Here is a 9,208-nt window from a genome sequence, read left to right on the forward strand (position 1 = left end):
CCTCCTCTTGTTGCAGTGTAACACGCACTTGGGGCTAAATGGTCTCCAACTGTTCCTAAGTATTAGCGTTGAGGGGCTGAATGGCCTCCTCCAGTTCCTGTGTAACAGCCTTGAGGGGCTCAATGGCCTCCTCCTGATCCTGCATAACAAGCTCAAGGGGCTGAATGGCCTCGTCCTTTTCCAGTGTAATATGCTTGAAGGGCTGAATGGCCTTCAGTTTCTGTATAACGGACTCGAGGGGCTGAATGGCCTCCTCCTGTTCCTGTGTAACAGGTTTGAGCGGCTGATTGCCCTCATCCTGCTCCTGTGTTACAGGCTTCAGGGGCTGAATGGCCTAGTCCTGCTGCTGTGTAACAGGCCCGAGGGGCTGAATGGACTCCACCTGTTCCTACGTGACAGGCTTATGCGGCTGAATGGCTTCCTCCAGTTCCTGTGTAACAGGCTCGAGGGGCTGAATGGCCTCCTCCTGTTCCTATGTAACAGACTCGAGGGGCTGAATGGCCTCCTCCTGTTCCTATGTAACAGACTCGAGGGGCTGAATGGCCTCCTCCTGTTCCTGTGTAACAGGCTCGAGGGGCTGAATGGCCTCCTCCTGTTCCTATGTAACAAGCTTGAGGTGGTGAATGGCCTCCTCCTGTTCCAATGTAAAAGGTTTCAAGGGCTGATTGGCCTACTCTTCCTGCGTAACAGCCTTGAGGGGCTGAATGGCCTCCTCCTGTTTCTACTTAAAGGCTCGAGAGGCAAATGGGCCTCGTCCTTTTCCAGTGTAATAGGCTCTACGGGCTGAATGGCCTTCAGTTCCAGTACAACAGGCTTGACGGGCTGTATGGCCTCCTCCTGTTCCGATCTTACAGGCTTGAGGGGCTGATTGGCCTCATCCTGTTCTTGTGAAACAGCTTTGAGGGGCTGAATGGCCTCCTCCTGTTCCAGTGTTACAGACCCTAGGGGCTGAACGGCCTCCTCCTGTTCCTTTGTAACAGGCCCTAGAGGCTGAATGTTCTCCTCCTGTTCCTGTGTAACAGCCTTAAGGGGCTGATCGGCCTCCTCCTCTTCCTGTGTAACAGGCCTACGGGGCTGAATGGCCTCCTCCTGTACCAACGTGACAGGCTTGAGGGGCTGAATGGCCTCCTCCTGTTCCTATGTAACAGGCCCTAGGGACTGAATGGCCTCCACCAGTTCCTGTGTAACAGGCTTGTGGGGATGAACGGCCTCCTCCTGTTCCTATGTGCCAGCCTAGAGGGGTTGAATGGCCTCCTCCTGTTCCTATGTAACAGGCTTGAGGGGCTGAATGGCCTCCTCCTGTTCCTACATAACAGGCACGAGGGGCTGAATGGCCTCCTCCTGATCCTACATAACAGGTTCGAGGCGCTGAATTTTCTCGTCCTGCTCCTGTGTAACATGCCCCAGGGGCAGAATGGTCTCCTCCTTTTCCTGTATAACTGCCTTGAGGGGTTGAATGGCCTCCTCTTGTTGCAGTGTAACACGCACTAGTGGCTGAATGGTCTCCAACTGTTCCTAAGTATTAGCGTTGAGGGGCTAAATGGCCTCCTCCAGTTCCTGTGTAACAGCCTTGAGGGGCTCAATGGCCTCCTCCTGATCCTACATAACAGGCTCAAGGGGCTGAATGGCCTCGTCCTTTTCCAGTGTAATATGCTTGAAGGGCTGAATGGCCTTCAGTTCCTGTATAACGGACTTGAGGGGCTGAATTGCCTCCTCCAGTTCCTACATAACAGGCTCAAGGGGCTGAATGGCCTCGTCCATTTCCAGTGTAATAGGCTCGAGGGGCTGAATGGCCTTCGGTTCCTCTATAACAGGCACGAGGGGCTAAATGACCTCCTCCTGTTCCTGTCTAACAGGCCCTTGGGGCTAAATGGCCTCCTCCTTTTCCTGTGTAACAGCCACGAGGGGCTGAATGGCCTCCTCCTGTACCTGTGCAACAGCCACGAGGGGCTGAATGGCCTCCTGTTAAAATGTAACAGTCTTGAGTGGCTTATTGGCTTTCTGTTCCTGCGTAACAGCCTCAATGGGCTAATGGCATCCTCCTGTACCTGTGTAACAGGCTCTCAGGGCTGAATGGCCTTCTTTTCCTGTGTAACAAGTCCGAGGGTTGAATTACCCCCTCCTGTTCCGATGTCAAAGTCTCGAGGGGTTAATGGCCGACTTCTGCTCATAAGTACATAAGAAATTGCAGCAGCAGTAGGCCCTCAAGCCTGCTCCGCCATTTAATATGATCTTCAATCTCAACTCCACTTTCCCGCCCAATCCCCATATCCCTTGATTCCCCTCGAGTGCAAAAATCTATCGATCTCAGCCTTGAATATAGTCAATGACTCAGCATCCACAGCCCAATGGGGTCGAGAATTCCAAATATTCACGACCCTCTTAGTGAAGAAATTCCTCCTCATCTCAGCCCTAAATTGGCGACCCCTTATCCTGAGACTATGCCCCCTCGTTCTCGATCATCCAGCCATGGGGAAACAGCCTCTCAGCATTTACCCTGTCAAGCCCCCTCAGAATCTTGTATGTTTCAATGAGATCACCTCTCATTCTTCTAAACTCCAGAGAGTATAGGCCCATTCTACTCAATCACTCCTCATAGGACATGAGAACATAAGACATAGGAGCAGGAGTCGGCCATCCGGCACCCCGAGCCTGCTCCATCATTCAACTGAATTCCACTGATCTTCTACCTCAACGCCATTTTGCTGCATTATTCCCAAATCCCTTGTTGCCTTTAATATCCAGAAATCTATCGCTCTCTGTTTAGAATGGACAACCCTCTCATCCCAGGAATTGATCGAGTTAACCTTCGGTGCACTGCCTCCTAGGCAAGTATATCCTTCCTTGGATAAGGGGACCAAAACTGTACGCAGTACTCCAGGTGAGTTCTCACCAAAGCCCTGTATAATTGCAGAAATACTTCTTTAGTCTTATACTCCAACCGTCTTGCAATAAAGGCCAACATTGCATTTGCCTTCCTAATTGCTTGCATGCCAACTTTCTGTGTTTCATGTACGAGCTTTAGTTTGTATCGAACCGGTGCTGTAACTGCCCTCGGTGTGTTTGACAGGACAGTGTAGAGGGACCTTTACTCTGTATCTAACCTGTGCTGTAACTGGTCTGGGAGTGTTTGACAAGACAGTGTGGAGGAAGCTTTACTCTGTATCTAACCCGTGCTGTGACTGCCCTGGGAGTGTTTGACAGGACAGTGTCGAGGGAGCTTTACTCTGCATCTAACCTATGTTGTAGGAATAGTTTATCGTGCCCTTAACAGTTGTTATCGTGTTGGACAGAGTATAAATCAGGAAATTAGAGGAGCATGCAATAAGGGTAATGCAATAATCGTGGGGGACTTTAATCTTCATATAGACTGGGCAAACCAAATCGGCAAAAGTAGTTTGGAGGACGAGTTCATGGAATACATTCGAGACAGTTTTCTCGAACAATTTGTCGAGGAACCGAAAAGGGAACTGGTTATTTTAGATCTAATATCGTGAAATGATAGTGTTTACTGGTTAATTGAAATGCTCAGTCGTCGAACATATTCAAGGCTGAGATTGATAGATTTTTGGCCACTGAGGGAATCAAGGGATATGGGGATCGGGCGGGAAAGTGGAGCGGAGGCAGAAGTTCAGCCCTGATCTTATTGAATGGGGAACAGGCTCGAGGGACCGTGTGGCCTACTCCTGCCCCTATTACTTACGTTCTTATGCACCTGCCCAGGAAGTGTTTGATGGGACAATGTGGAGGGAGCTTTACTCTGCATCTAACCCATGCTGTATCTGCCCTGGGTGTGTTTGATGGGACAATGTAGAGGGAGCTTTAATCTGTATCTAACCCGTGCTGTATCTGCCCTTGGAGTGTTTGACGGGACAGTTGTATTGGGAGCGTTTCTCTGCATGTAACCCATGTTGCACCTGCCCTGGGAGTGTTTGATGGGACAGTGCAGAGGGAACTTTATTCTGTATCTCACACGCACTGTACCTGCCCTGGGAGTGTTTGATGGGACAGTGCAGAAGTAGCTTTATTCTGTATCTCACACGTACTGTACCTGCCTTGATGGGATGGTGTAGAGAGAGATTTACTCTGCATCATACCCGAGCTGTGGGATTAGTTTATAGTGCTCCTAACAGTCGTTGTAGGATTTGACAGAGTATAAATCAGGAAATTCGAGGGGAATGTAACAAAGGCAATGCAGTAATCGTGAGGGAATTAAATCTTCATATCGAATGGGCAAATCAAATTTTCAAAAGTAGTTTGGAGGACGATTTCATGGAATACATTCGAGATAGTTCTTTAGAACAATATTTGGAGGAACCGACTAGGGAACAGGTTATTTTAGATCTAATATTGTGTAATGTCAGTGTTAATTAGTAATCTTAGAGTTAAGGATCCTCTGGGACACAGTGATCATAATATGATAGGATTTCATATTGAGTTTGAGAGTGATGTAGTTATATCCGAAACGAGGGTCTCAAATTTAATCAAACCCAATTACTTTGTAACGAGGGGCAAGTTGGCTAAGGTAGATTGGGAAATTAGATTAAAAGATATGACAGTAGATAATCAGTGGCCAACATTTCAAGAAATAATTCATAATTCCCAATGAATATACATTCCCTTGAGGAATAACAACTAGATGGGAAAAAATATTCAACCTTGGCTAATTGAGAAGTTCAGTTTAAAGAAGAGACATACAATGTTGCCAAAAAGAATAGTTAGCCCGAGGATTGGGAGAGTTTTAGAAATCAGCAAAGGATGACCAAGAAATTGATAAAAGGGAGAAAATTGAATATGCAAGTAAACTTGCAAGAAATATAAAAACAGATTGTAAGAGCTTCTACAAGTATGGAAAAAGTAAGAGATTAGCGAAGGTAAACGTTGGTCCCTTAAAGGCTGAGACGGGAGAAATTATAATGGGGATAATTTCAAAATTTGCAGATCACACAAAGCTTGCAAGTATAGTTAGGAGTGAGGAGGATAGTAATAGACTTCAAGAGGACATAGACAGGCTGGTGAAATGGGCGGACACATGGAACATGAAATTTAACGCAGAGAAGTGATACATCTTGAAATGAGGAGAGGCAATGTGAACTAAATAGTACAATTCTAAAGGGGATGCAGGAACAGATAGACTTGGGGGTGTATGTAAACAAATGTTTGAAGGTTGCAGGACTGGTTGAGAAACCGGTTTAAAATTATAGAGGCATCGAGTATAAAAACAAGGAGGTTGTTTACATAGGACCAGGAGGAGGCCGTTCAGCCTCTCGAACCTGTTATGCAGTAACAGCAGGAGACCATTCAGCCCCTCAAGCCCATTATACAGGAACAGGAGTAGCCATTCAGCCCCTCAAACCTGTTGCACAGGAACAGGAGGAGGCCGTTCAACCCCTCGAGCCTGTTACACAGGAACAGGAGGAGGCCATTCAGTCCATCGAGTCTGTTACAAGGGAACAGGAGGAGGCCATTCAGCCCCTCGAGTCTGTTACAGAGGAGTAGGAGCAGGCCATTCAGCCCCTCGAGCCGCTGACACAGAACAGGAAGAGGCCTTTCAGCCCCTCGAGCCTGTTATCCAGGAAGAGGAGAAGGCCATTCAGCGACTGTAATATGTTTTGTAGAAACAGGAGGAGGCCATTAAGACCATCGGTCCTGTAACATGGGAACAGAAAAAGGCCATTCAGTGCGTCGAGCCTGTTACACTGTAACAGCAGGGGACCATTCAGTCTCTTGAACCTTTAACTCAAGAACAGAAGCACACCATTCATCCCCAGGAGTCTGTTACACAGGAACAGGAGGAGGCCATTCAGCTCCAGGAGTCTGTTACATAGGAACAGGAGGAGGCCATTCAGCCCCTGGAGTCTGTTACAGAGGAACAGGATGAGGCCATTCATCCCCTGGAGTCTGTTACATAGGAACAGGAGGAGGCCATTCATCCCCTGGAGTCTGTTACACAGGAACAGGAGGAGGCCATTCAGCCCCTGGAGTCTGTGACACAGGAACAGGAGAAGGCCATTCATCCCCTGGAGTCTGTTACATCGGAACAGGATGAGGCCATTCATCCCCTGGAGTCTGTTACACAGGAACAGGAGGAGGCCATTCAGCCCCTGGAGTCTGTTACACAGGAACAGGATGAGGCCATTCATCCCCTGGAGTCTGTTACACAGGAACAGGAGGAGGCCATTCATCCCCTGGAGTCTGTTACACAGGAACAGGAGGAGGCCATTCATCCCCTGGAGTCTGTTACATAGGAACAGGAGGAGGCCATTCAGCCCCTGGAGTCTGTTACATAGGAACAGGAGGAGGCCATTCAGCCCCTGGAGTCTGTGACACAGGAACAGGAGGAGACCATTCATCCCCTGGAGTCTGTTACATAGGAACAGGAGGAGGCCATTCAGTCCCTGGAGTCTGTGACACAGGAACAGGAGGAGGCCATTCATCCCCTGGAGTCTGTGACACAGGAACAGGAGGAGGCCATTCAGCCCCTGGAGTCTGTGACACAGGAACAGGAGGAGGCCATTCAGCACATGGAGTCGGTTACATGGGAACAGGAGGAGGCCATTCAGCCCCTGGAGTCTGTTACTTAGGAACAGGAGGAGGCCATTCATCCCCTGGAGTCTGTTACACAGGAACAGAAGGAGGCCATTCAGCCCCTGGAGTCTGTGACACAGGAACAGGGGGAGGCCATTCAGCCCCAGGAGTCTGTTACATCGGAACAGGAGGAGGCCATTCAGCCCCTGGAGTCTGTTACACAGGAACAGGAGGAGGCCATTCAGCCCCTGGAGTCTGTTACACAGGAACAGGAGGAGGCCATTCAGCCCCTGGAGTCTGTGAAACAGGAACAGGAGGAGGCCATTCAGCCCCTGGAGTCTGTTGCATAGGAAAAGGAGGAGGCCATTCAGCCCCTGGAGTCTGTGAAACAGGAACAGGAGGAGGCCATTCCGCCCCTGGTGTCTGTTACACAGGAACAGGAGGAGGCCATTTAGCCCCTGGAGTCTGTGAAACAGGAACAGGAGGAGGCAATTCAGCCCCTCGAGTCTGTTACATAGGAACAGGTGGAGGCCATTCAGTCCCTGGAGTCTGTTACATAGGAACAGGAGTAGGCCATTCAGCCCCTGGAGTCTGTTACACAGGAACAGGAGGAGGCCATTCACCCCCTGGAGTCTGTGAAACAGGAACAGGAGGAGGCCATTCAGCCCCTGGAGTCTGTTATTCAGGAACAGGAGGAGGTCATTCATCCCCTGGAGTCTGTTATTCAGGAACAGGAGGAGGCCATTCATCCCCTGGAGACTGTTATTCAGGAACAGGAGGAGGCCATTCAGCCCCTGGAGTCTGTTGCACAGGAGCAGGAGGAGGCCATTCAGCCCGTGAAGCCCGTTACTTAGGAACAGGAGGAGGTCATTCAGCCCCTCGAGCCTGTTACATAGGAACATAAGGAGATCATTCGGCCTCTCGAGTCTGGTTTACAGGAACAGGAGGAGACCAGTCAGCCCCTGGAAAGTTTTACTTAGGAACAGGAGGAGGCCATTCAGCCCCACCTGCCTGTTACATGGTAACAGTTGGAGGCCATTCCTCCCCTCGAACCTGTTGCACAGAAACATTCTGCCTCTGGAGCCTGTTATGTAGGAACAGGAGGAGGCAATTCAGCCACTCCAGGAAATGATTTTAAATAAGACGAGGTCATTCAACCCCTCGAGCGTGCTACACATCAGAAGCAGACTTCAGGAGGACATAGACAGATTGTTGAAATGGGCACACACAAGGCAGATGCAATTTTACACGGATAAGTGTGAAGTGATGCACTTTGGGTGGAACAACATGGAGAGACAGGATAATCTAAATGGTATTTTGAGGGAGGTGGAAGAACAGAGGGACCTGGGGGCGCATATTCACAAATCTTTGAAGGTGACAGGGCAAGTTGGTAATGCGGTGAAGAAAGCGCCTGGGATAATTGGTTTAATAAATAGGGACATTGAATACAAAAACAAGGAAGCCAAGCTAAACCTTTACAAATCACTGGTTAGGCCCCAGCTGGAGTATTGTTTTCAATTCTGGGTATCACACTTTAGGAAAGATGTCAAGGCCTTGAAAAGGGTGCACAGGAGATTTACCAGAATTATACCATGGGTGAGGGACTTCAGTTGTGTGGAGAGATTGGAGAAGCTGGGATTGTTCTCTTTAGACCAGAGAAGGTTACGGCGAGATCGAATAGAGGTGTTCAAAATTATGAGGGGTGTTGACAGAGCAAATAGGGAGAAACTGTTTCCTTTGGCAACTTGGTCAGTGACCAGAGGTCATCGATTTAAAATAATTTCAAACGAACTCGAGGGGAAATGAGGAGAAATCCTTTCACAGAGATATTTTTGAAGATCTGGAACGCACTTGCTTAAAGGAACTTGCAAAAGGTAATTGGACATGTACTTGAAGAGGATTAGTTTTCAGGGTGATGGGGATAAAAGTGTCAGTAATAGTGTTATTAATAAACACTGTACATTATTATTAGTATCAGCAATAGTGTTCTTAATAAACATTGGGGATTTACATTGATTCCTGTTATTTCGCTGTCTCTGATCCCCAGCAAATGGGATATCGGTCTGAGAGATTCTTGCACCAAGGATCTCTCCTCCGCTCTCAGTACAAAGCGGTCACTGACGGATCCGAACCTGGGTATTAATGAACTGGGAGATTCAGGAGTGAAACTATTGTTTGCGGCTCTGAAGAACCCAAACTGTAAAATACAGAAACTGCAGTAAGTATCAGACTGTTTGAGATTGTGTTTGTAATAACTGGATGACTAACACTGTACATTATAATTAATATCAGTAATAGTGTTATTAATAAACAGTGTATATTGTTATTAGCATCAGTAATAGTGTTATTAAACAGTGTACTTTATTATTAGTATCAGTAAGAGTGTTATTAATAAGCATTGCATATTATTATTAGTATCAGTAATGGTGTTATTAATAAATTCTGTTCATTATTATCAGTATCAGTAATAGTGCTACTAATAAACTACGTTATTGATAGTATCCATAACAGTGTTATTAATAAACACTGTACATTATTATTAGGATCAGTAATAATGCCACTAATAATCGACATTATTATTAGTATCAGTTATAGTGTTATTAATAAACACCGTACATTAATATTAATATCAGTCATAGTGTTATTAATAAACAGTTTATATAATTCTTAGTATCAGTAA

Source organism: Heptranchias perlo, unplaced genomic scaffold (assembly GCF_035084215.1).
Source record: "Heptranchias perlo isolate sHepPer1 unplaced genomic scaffold, sHepPer1.hap1 HAP1_SCAFFOLD_47, whole genome shotgun sequence".
NCBI lineage: Eukaryota > Metazoa > Chordata > Chondrichthyes > Hexanchiformes > Hexanchidae > Heptranchias > Heptranchias perlo.